The sequence below is a fragment of the Sorex araneus genome, chromosome 5 (genome assembly GCF_027595985.1).
Source record: "Sorex araneus isolate mSorAra2 chromosome 5, mSorAra2.pri, whole genome shotgun sequence".
NCBI lineage: Eukaryota > Metazoa > Chordata > Mammalia > Eulipotyphla > Soricidae > Sorex > Sorex araneus.
In genome coordinates, this window is record NC_073306.1 from 93,825,547 (window position 1) to 93,836,160 (window position 10,614).

Here is a 10,614-nt window from a genome sequence, read left to right on the forward strand (position 1 = left end):
GAGCAATGAAGCAAAACAGATTTTATTTAGAGGGTTTTGAGGATGAGGAGAGAGGGAAAATAAGAGAAAGAGAGGAGAGAGAGAATAACATACTCAAGAGAGAGTGCAGGCTTCTCTAAAGGCAGAGAGAGCTCCTACACACACCCCAGCATTAGACACAAAAGCATGAAAGTACACATCTCAAGAGGGGAGACGCAGGAGACACACGTGCTCAGGCACCACATGTGCTTGGCCAGGTGAACACAAGCACATGGGCTTGGGAAGCATATGCGTGCCCTTCCTTTGCTCAAGGTGGCTTTTATAGGGTTTTCCCAAGATGCCCCATGTGGGGCTTTCTGGCTAGGTAAGAGTCTGTTGATAGGGATGTTTTCAGGGTGCAGAGTTAGAGTTAGGAGTGGTCTTCTTTGAAACTCCTTTTCTTAAACTTTGTTCCTGCTGAATCTTCAGAGCGTGGGTCCAGCCTTCTCTGATCTGCGCTAGCTGAAGGTTAATCAGAGTAAAGGAAGGAATTGAGGATTCTTGAGTAATTTCCTTCAGGCCCTTTCTGTAGGAAGGGATCCAGTCTCCTCAAGGTCTGCTGCTGGAGAAGGTCTTATCAGGTCTTGCTTTCTGTATCCACAAGGTGGTCAGACTTAGGACTAGTGGCTTTATTACTTCCCAGAAATGTAATTGCCATGATTGGAGGTGGCAGGGGAGAGCTTCCCTTATCCACCTGCCTACATCAATGTTAAGTGAAGTAAATAAGAACAAACTTATTTCACTTTGAAGAAGGACAAACACAAGATGATCTTACTTGCCTGTGAACAAGGGAATGCAAGGTACTCAGAAAGAAATACGTAGACCACCCTTAACCCTGAAGTATAGGAAAGAAAAGAACAAGGAAGAAAAGAAATCAAGTGGGGGGGGGGTGTAATAAGAAGAGGAAGACAGGAAGTAACAGGCACCAGGGGTCAAAGATCCTGGGTACATTAGTGGTGTAGAGGTGCAGCAAAATTGTATATCCGAACCACAGAGTCAACAATACTGAAAAAATTAAATCCAAACTACAATAATCAAACTTAAAAATGTGTCTGTCAAAGAGGCAGGCTTGGGGGCAGAAGGAAACCTGGGGACACTGGTGGAGGGAAGGTGACACTGTGATAGTATTAGTGCTGAAACACAGTATGCCTAAAACTCTAACTGCAAATCACAGTGCCTCAATAAAAAGATTTTTTAAGAAATGTAGCAGTGTAGTACTGCTGTCCTGTTGTTCATCAATTTGCTCAAGTGGGCACCAGTAACATTTCCATTGTGAGGCTTGTTGTTACTGTTTTTGGCATATCCAACACGCCATGGGTAGCTTGCCAGGCTCCGCTGTGTGGGCGGGATACTCTCAGTAGCTTGCCCGGCTCTCTGAGAAGGGCAGAGGAATCGAACCCAGTCAGCCTCGTGCAAGGCAAACACCCTACCTGCTGTGCTATCGCTCCATCCTATTTCATTAAGAAATGAAAGTGAAATAAACCAGTCTCAATTAAATTTTAATGAAGCCTCTAAGGTGTTGTATGAATTTAGAACCCTCAATCCTTCTAATCTCTTTCTCTGACTTTAACCTCACCCCAATTCCAAGTTCTGGAACAAAACAAAGCTTGGATCTCTTTATTGATGACCCTATAAAGAAGTCTATGTGGGAGGCTGCTCTATTGCCTCTCGCACCAGTCATGTATTCATCTCCCATCTCCTTCACCACTCCACCACTCCTTTCTCTATTCTCTTCCACCATCATCACCACCTGCCCCTTGCTGTCTAATCTACATACACCACACACACACACACACACACACACACACACACACACAAAGAGAGAGAGAGAGAGAGAGTCCTATAGCCACTCCATTCCAAGCTCTCAAAAGAAGTGAGCCACTCTGAAAGAATCTCAACAATTCAAATCAACATTCAATGGTCTGTGACCTCTTTTCCCTAGAGCCCATCCCTTCTCCCCTCTTCCTACTCCTGAGTGCCTACTTCCCCTGGAAACACTTTTTTGTTTTAATCTAAATTTATACCTTGATACCTTACCATAATCAGATAAAAGCAGTTTCCCCACCCTGCCTCTATACATATCTTAAAAATGTTCCCACAAGTTACTTTCTTACCTAACTTACTCATGGTTCACTCATGGTTTTGTATAACTTCCAAAATGCCCCTAACCTTTTATATATAACCAATGTTTGTTCTCCCCTGGCAGTGTGCCTTCCTTCGGTCCTGTGGATATCTTCCTGCTTATCTTCCCCTCTTGCAGGGAAGTAGTTCTCTGGCAATGCCAAGAGGGTATTAGGAAGGAATTAGGAGGGAATTTGTGAAGATAAAAACAACAAAGACCACGTTCAACTTCATCCTATTAGTTCACCACTGTGTTGATCATGTTGGGGTTGAAGTTGTGAGGATCAAAATTTATAACACTGTCCTTAGAGAAGAAAATCCTATCAAATTCTTAGCGTCATGATTCAGAGTTTTTAAAGCTTGCTCAAATACCAGCCCTTGATCACTGTCTCTATCACACCAGGTGGTCAGATTTCACTATTCCCACTTTACAGATGAGGAAATAAAGGATCAGAGGTGCTTGTGACTCACCGAGGGTCACACAGCACAAAGGACTCCTGACCAGGGTCCAGAAAATATGGGAAGCAAGACCTCTCTGACTTAAACACAAACTTTCAAGGACAATAGACAAAATTGTAGGTGATATGTTTCAAAGGTTATGTCTAGATGACATATGGGTTGAAGGCATTGGAAAAACTCTGATGAAGAAAGGTCTTCTGAAAGAGAGGGTCTCTGGGTGGGGATATACCTTTCAGAGAAGGTCTGTGAGGATAGTGCCAAGTTACTGCCCTTCTTGAGGACAAGCTGACACATGTCCTCAGCTTTGGGACAACCATGTCAGACACAAAACAGTATTAGAATTCTGCAATAAATCATGGTCTGGGCACAAGCAATAGGAATTTTAAGTGACACCTACATGCTGGAGGAACTAAAATTAGCCACTCTACTGCCTTCCTCTGTTGATTCTTCCAGCTGGAGTAGCTGGGGGAGGAGGCTGTGTTCTTCTGGCTGGTCATGTCCACTGCCCCCACTGGATATTCCCTACAGTCTGGCCACTCTGCACCCATAGAACTTCTCCACTGCAATTGAGTCAGCAAATGTGTTTAAAGTGAGACAAGCACATAAGCACACAAGGATAGAAGGCGAGCCTGCAAACCAGTGGGGCTAACAGTGGCTTTCTGTGCTGGAGATGAAACGGACCCAAGTCCTCTGCTCCTAGGGGTTTCTGGACAGATTCATGACACAAAGTACAAGCAGCCCAAGCAGGGGCAGCTCCTGGAGATTGGTTCTGGACCCACCCACAGTGGAGGTGGTGAGGTTCCACGTGCTGTTCCACCAAAGCTCTTTCTTCTTCTGTGGCCTCTTCTCCTTTCTCCTGTCTGGACTGCTCTCTGGTTTCTGTGCTCTCTGCAGCACTAACTACTCCCAGTGGGGATTCTGACTTTGCTTGCACCTGTCCGTCCTGGCTGGCCTCCTTCTCACATCCTGTGTCATGCCATTACAGCCCTGCTTCTTGGGCTCACTCCTTGGTGTTTGCTTGGTCAGAATAGTTACAGGATCTCACAGCACTGGCTCCTCTCTGCCAATGAGTTTCTGGTGGCATGTCAATTGCACTGAGAGTAGATCACAGGACCTGTGTGACCCACCTCAAGCAAAAATCAAAATCTGGAGGGCCAGAGATAGTACAAAGGGTAAGGCACAAGTGTTGTATGTGGCTAAACAAGGTTCAATTTGCTGTACCCAATATGGTCCCCTAAGCACCAGCAGAGTGACCTCTGAATCAGGGCCAGGAGAAAGCCCTGAGCACTGCAGGGTATGGGCCAAAAATAAAAAATTCTTTTAAAGTTAAAACCTGAACTGGTTTCCAAGAGCAAAGTTCTGAGTACTAAACTGGACAGTCCCACACCATGACTGCCCCTGATTCTCCTCCTCTCCCTTGCGGGGCCCTCACTCCTGGGACAGCAGCACTGCTTCCTGAGCAAGGATGGACTATGGCTGTGTTGGTATTTTCTCTCTCTGTCTTCCTCTTTCTCTCCGTCTCCACCTTTCTCTCTCTGTCTCTGTCTCGAAGAGAGACTCTCAGGAAGACTCTCTCTGTCTCTGTCTTTCTCTGTCCCCCTATCTCTCTCTGTCTCTGACTCTGGCCTTCCTTCCCCCTTTTGCCTGTTTCCCTTATCTAGTTCATTCATCAGTTGCAACCCTCCATGCCAGGAGGGTCTTGCCTTTGCTGTATAAGACCAAACACTGAGTGGACAGCATGCCACAAGGCCAGCAGTAAAAATGGACATTGATTCCTGTAGAGAGGGAGAGAAAGCCTCATAAAGCCAGTAAGACAACAGATTCCTGGACAAATGGCACCTTCCTATGTTCTGTGTGGACTCAGGATACACTTCTCCACTTCCTTCGGTCCGCAGGCAGCTGAGCCCTCAGCTGTTCCAGACCAGAGCTGAAGGGAAAACTTCCACATCCTTGGGGGCTGGAGCAATAGCACAGCGGGGAGGGCGTTTGCCTTGCATGCGGTAGACCCAGGTTCTATTCCCAGCATCCCATATGGTCCCCTGAGCACTACCAGGGGTAATTCCTGAGTGCAGAGCCAGGAGTAACCCCTGTACATCGCCGGGTGTGACCCAAAAAGCCTAAAAGAAAAAACAAAAAAAACCTTCCACATCCTTTGAGATGTATGCTGCCTAGAGCTTACACATGAAAAAATGAAACATAGAACTTAAATCCAAGCCCATAGGGGGAAAGGACACTTGAGCATGTTAAGGAGAGAACATCTTGCAAATTAGGGACATTGATGGAAGGAAATGAACACTGGAGAATGGATTGGTGTTCAAATATTTGTACACTGAAACTCCATCATGAATTACTTTGTAACTTAATAAAAATTAAATTAGGAGCTGGGGTGATAGTACAGCAGGTAGAACACTTGCCTTGCACACACCCAACCTGGGTTTGATCCCCAGCATCCCATATGGTTTCCAAGCACCGCCAGGAGTAATTCCTGAGTGCAGAGCCAGGAAGAATCACTGAGTATCAGTGGGCATGACCCCAAAACAAAAGAATAATAATAATAATTTTTATATATTTAAATATTTATTATTATAAATAATGCACTAAACTAAACAAAAAATTTTTAATCTGGAGCCAAGGGTATGGCTCAAATGGTAGCACACAGGTCTGGCATATGCAAGGTCCCAAGTTTGATCCCCAGCACTGCATTCCCAGGCTTTACTGGGTGTAACTCTGGGGGGCACCCGAGCACCAGTGGCCAGGGTGTTAACTATCTTTCACTGTCAGACTGAGCATTGCCAGGAGTGACCCCTATGAAATAAAACTGAAAAAAGGAAAGAATGTCTAAGGAGGGGCTGTGGAGGCAGGAAGAGAGCTCTCTGGGAAGTCGGCAGTTCAGTCCACACGCTGGGCCTGTGGTCCTCAGCAGTGCATCTCATGCACCCTCACCCCCATGGCCATCTCATAAGGAAAGCTCTGCCAGAGGCTGCTTCAATACCTCGAACACCAGCCTGTACTCCTCTTCTGTACTCTATGGGTATCTGCTCTGTTCTGTCCGCCCTCACCACCTGCCCCTTGCTGTGATTCTTTTCCTAGTCTACATACAAGGGATCAGACCATAGTCTCCTCAGCCAGGACTACCTTCCAGTGTTTCTGTAAGAGTCAAATGTCATAAGAGATGCAAGACCAAGACATGGGCATCTTTGCCCTTATCCCCACTACAGGAAAAGTCGGGATGCCCAGAGGCGGGAATCAAGAGATTCCAAGTCCCGTGGTGACTCTGCCAGTGAGGACACATGCTCAGACCAACAAATCAGAAACACAGTGGGGAGAAATGAAATTAAGATACAAACATTCATGTGTATGTGTATGTGCACCTGTGTGTGCATTGTATCAAACAAAGTGATGCAGTTATTTCTTTGCAGAAGTAGGACTATTACCAGTGTGACACTCTGACCCAGGCTCCTGGTTATAGTCACCCACCCTCCAACACAGGACTCTAGACCACATCAAAGGCCCCTCTCACCTCCTGTGACAGCAGGTGTCCTGGGGTCTGAATGCATCTTGTGGTGAGGAAAGTCAAAGAAGGGGTCCAAGAGGATGTTGGGAATCAAAGAGCCTCAAACCCCAAGACTTTCCTCCCAGACACAGCTCCAAGAAGCGAGTCTTCTGCTATTCAGCATCAGCAAATCCAGTTTCTCAGAGTTGACTGGCTTGAGCCTCAAAGACATGTTTTTTAGATGCATAGAAAGTGGTGGAAATGCTTTGAAGAACAGAGTTGCCTTTTATGGCACTACTTCCTCCCAGATGTTTTTACCCCACAGAAGATGGTTGGTGACAAAACAGGTATGGTACCTTCAGCATTGAGCTGCAGGAGCTCCATTCCCTCCAGGGACCGCTAGGCCCATCCAGGCCCCAACTCACTCCCCTCAAGTAACCCCACGGAGGAACTTTCCATATAAACAGAGCCTGACTCAATGTCTCCCAAGTAAACCAGACCCTGGCCACCAAACTGCCAGCACCATACTTTCCACAATGAAAAGCTTCCAGGAAAGCCCCATAAAACCTTTACTGTAAATTCAATAAATTGGATTTCAAACATGGAGGCTGGAACCACAGACTCGCCCCCATCTCCACACACCCAGACAAAAATGCAGCCATGCAGGTCCTTCTGATCACCTTCAGCTCTGGCATGTGCCCAACATCTCAACACCACCAGAGCAACCCGACACGAGCCTGAACGGAGCCTCTAGATATTGCCCAGACACTTCAAGCAGGAGGAGAATACGCCCCCAAGGCCTGCAAGCCCCCTGTATCAAGGACGCAGCTCCCTTTTTGTGTTGCAGCTCCCCTCGCCTGCCTTTGCTATGCCCCATGCTATTAGCCCACAAAGAACTCCCAGTTTAGTAAGTCCTACATGCCCCTCAAAATAGTCACTGCAGACATGGGAGAGGTTTGGCCTCATGCAACAGTCATAGTATTCCCCCATCTTGATTTCACCACTCCCCCTGACCCCCCTGAGTGCTCCTCATACCTGGATTTCCCCAGGTTCACCTTTAACCCCACCACCCCAACCCTAACCTCTCTTGTTCCTCCCTGAGCCATGCAGGAGCATGATGAGGCTGTGGGAAGAGGCAGGAGGCAGGCTTCTGGACCCTGCACCCACACCTTTGCCAGGACTGGGGCCGGGAAAGGTCACCAGAGCCTGCCAGGAGACATGGGTGAAGGGACATGCCTTGTGGATGGGGGCCAGGAAGTCAGAACTCCATCTGAAATGCAGCCCCTTAAAGTTCCAGAACAGAGTGGGACTTCGACTTCAGAGGCTATCCAATCCCACTCTTGCAGGATGCAGATGAGACACTGAGGCCCAGAGGGTGAAGTGCTTGCCAATGTCAGCTTTTCATTCTTTTGCACACTCATTGGGCAGCTGTGGGCAGGACATGGCCTCTCAGGCCACTCAGGGGAGAACCAGCATTCAGCTGGCAGAACCTAATCTTTGGACATTGCCCCACTGGGCCTCACAGCATGGTAAGTATAGGGTTGGGTACTGAGACCATCTCTAGAAGACATCTATCTAGAAGAGAAGACATCTATCTAGAAGACAGATCTGTGTACCTCCAAAGCCAGCTCTAGCACTGACCCTCTGTACAGTCAAAGCTCATGGGATCTGCCTTGAGGTCCCTGTTCACTGCAGTATCAGATGAGACTTCATGAAAAAGTGACTCCTTGAGTGGGAGGTGAGTGATCCCTCCTAGAATACACACTCATGTCCTGCAGGGCCAGGTGAGGCCAGCAGGTGCTAGACACACCCTGAGCACTATGGGTCTCAGATGAGAGGTCCCAACTCCCCCACCCCAGAGGCATTCCCTCCTGAGCCTCATCCTCATCCCTGTACCTGACCCCAGCCCCTGAGCCCTTCCTTCCCAGAGCAGCAGTGAGTGGTGCCCTCTTGCGCTTCTCCCCCAACACCTCACCCACTGCACCCCTGCGAGCCCAGCTGGAAGATTTGCTGTCTCCATTCTCAGCTGACCCTGGACTCTGGCTACTTTCCACAATTTTCTAAAGCAGGTTTTTTAGGAAACATTTCGACCAGTCCCAGGCCCTGAACAAGCCAGCGAACATTTGCCATGGGGAGAGCAGAGGGCGGCCAGACTCAGCTCTTGGGTTCTACATGCACCCACATTTCCAGGAATGGGGGAGAAGGCCTGCAGCAGAAAGCCTGGCATCTGGACACCTTCCCAATTGGCTTTGGAATGAGTCTGCCAACTTGATCCAGATGGCATAGCCCCACAAGTATAAGGATTCAGACATTCTCAACCCCCATGGAAAGCTATGGGGTGACGCTGCATCCCTGAATCAGATGGATACTAATGGTTCTTCTTCCACCTCACTTTCTGGAGATAGCTCTCCATCCTGCAAGCAGCCACCCATTCCTGGGACTTAAATATCTGCAAACCCACAGTGACAGCCTCCCTGTTACCTCAGCCTGGCCCAGGATAAGGATCAGGCAGAAAATATGCAAACTTCTGCAACCACTCAGAATGATGACTGAGTACTTTGAGGGCAGTACAGCCAGGGGCTGTATGAAAAAGTGGTTACACACATGGAATTTGGGGTCTGACATACCCTAGTTCCATTGTCTTTACCACTTTTCTGGCTGTTATTACTTCCCTGAGGGTCTCTAAAAGGACCAACATGACTTACCACAGAGAGGCTTAGGCAGCTTCATTACAGTGAGGCATAGAAAAGTCCTTATCACAGTGCCTGACATGGTATAGGCTTCCCAGGTTGGTAGTCTGAGGCCTCCAGCCCACCCATCACTCCAGTTTCACTAGTGTCACAACATGGTCATGGTCACTGAGGGGAAGAGGAGAGAGTGGCCTGTGAAGTGACAAGAACAGCTTCTCCTCACGGGAGCCACCTGGGAGCTCAGGAGTTTTGTGGTTCAGTCCCAGCAGGGGAAGAAGGGCTGTTGCTTCTTGTCTGCTCCTTGGAGAACTCGAAGGAAGGGGAATCTTCATCCAGTTCACATGGGGCTGAAAACCATTATTCCAAGGGCAGGTGAGAGAGCACAGGGAATGAGTCACAGGCCTTGCGAGTGATCAACCTCAGGTCAAACTGTGGCACATGGTCCCCTAAGCACTTCTGGCTGCAGCCCTGGAACCCCTCGAGTACTGCTGGGTGGGTGGTCCAGGTCACTCCTGGCACTGCAAGGCCCGAGCCTCCCCTGAGCCGCAGGCGTTTGCATTTGACCACCAGCATGGCTGGCTGAGAATCTCTGGGAGGGCCTGGAGTGCTCCTCAGCACTGCTTGGGAACCCCATTCTGCTTAAAAATAAAGCATCCATGGGCCAGAGCAATAGTACAGCAAGTAGGATGCTTGTCTTGCATATGGCTGACCCGGGTTCGATCCCCAGCACCCCATATGGTCCCCTGAGCACCTCCAAGAGTAATTCCTAAAGGCAGAGCCAGGAGTAACCTCTGAGTATTGCGGATGTAGCCCAAAACAAACAAAATTTATAAATGAAGCACCTTTCCTAAGTGACACCCCAAGCTATGCTTTGGATATCCCCACTCTCCTGCTGGATGAATCCCCAAGGCCCCCAGCAGCTCTCTCTCCTCCTCATTCTTTCCTCGGTAATCCCCCACCACCCAGTCTCCAGACCTTCCTGCAAACCTCCAAAAACCAAAGTCTTATCAAGTGGTTCTTGCCCAAACAGCATATATCCAGGTTCCAGAGCAGGCCTCACTGTCTGGGGTTCACAAGGGACAGGGGAATTAGCAATGAGTTTACTAGGGTACTTGCAGGGGGTGGCATTATGCTTCATTCTAAGCAGTATGTGCTATAAAATATCATGATTTTATCTTTTAGGAAGATAAAGTTGGGCTGAGGAGATAGCATGAAAGGCCAGAGAACATGTGCTGCATGTAGAGGTCCTAGTTTAATCCTCAGCTCCTCCCCATGAAGCCCAGTGAGTCCAGCAACATATCCGAGATCCAAGGACTGGACCATCATCAGGGCAAGCTTCACCAGGAGCAACCCCTGAAAAACTAAAGTCTTCCCCCTCATATTCCACACCATCACAAACAAATTTTATGCCAATGAAAAAAAGTAGTTCATCACCAACTTTTTTTTCTTTTGTGCTTTTTGATCCAACAGGGCTTACTCCTGGCTCTGCACTCAGGGAATCACTCCTGGTGGAATGATTCACTCAGGAAACCACATGTGATGCAAGAATGGAGCCAAGGTGAGCCACCTGTAAAGCAAGTACCTTCAGTACTGTCTCTTCAGCCCATCACTGATTTTTTTAAACTCTCCATTAAATCTTGCATCCACCAGCTCAGCTCCTTTGATATTTTCTCACAACACGTAGACTAAGGTTCAAAATCCTTTCCCATGGTCCACATGACTGAGTGTGACCACAAACTCTTGTCAATATGTGCTATTCTCACCCAGCCGCCACTGAAGTCTCCTCCAGAATTAAAAACTACCAGCTGCATGATCCTAGGCTACTCACCTAAC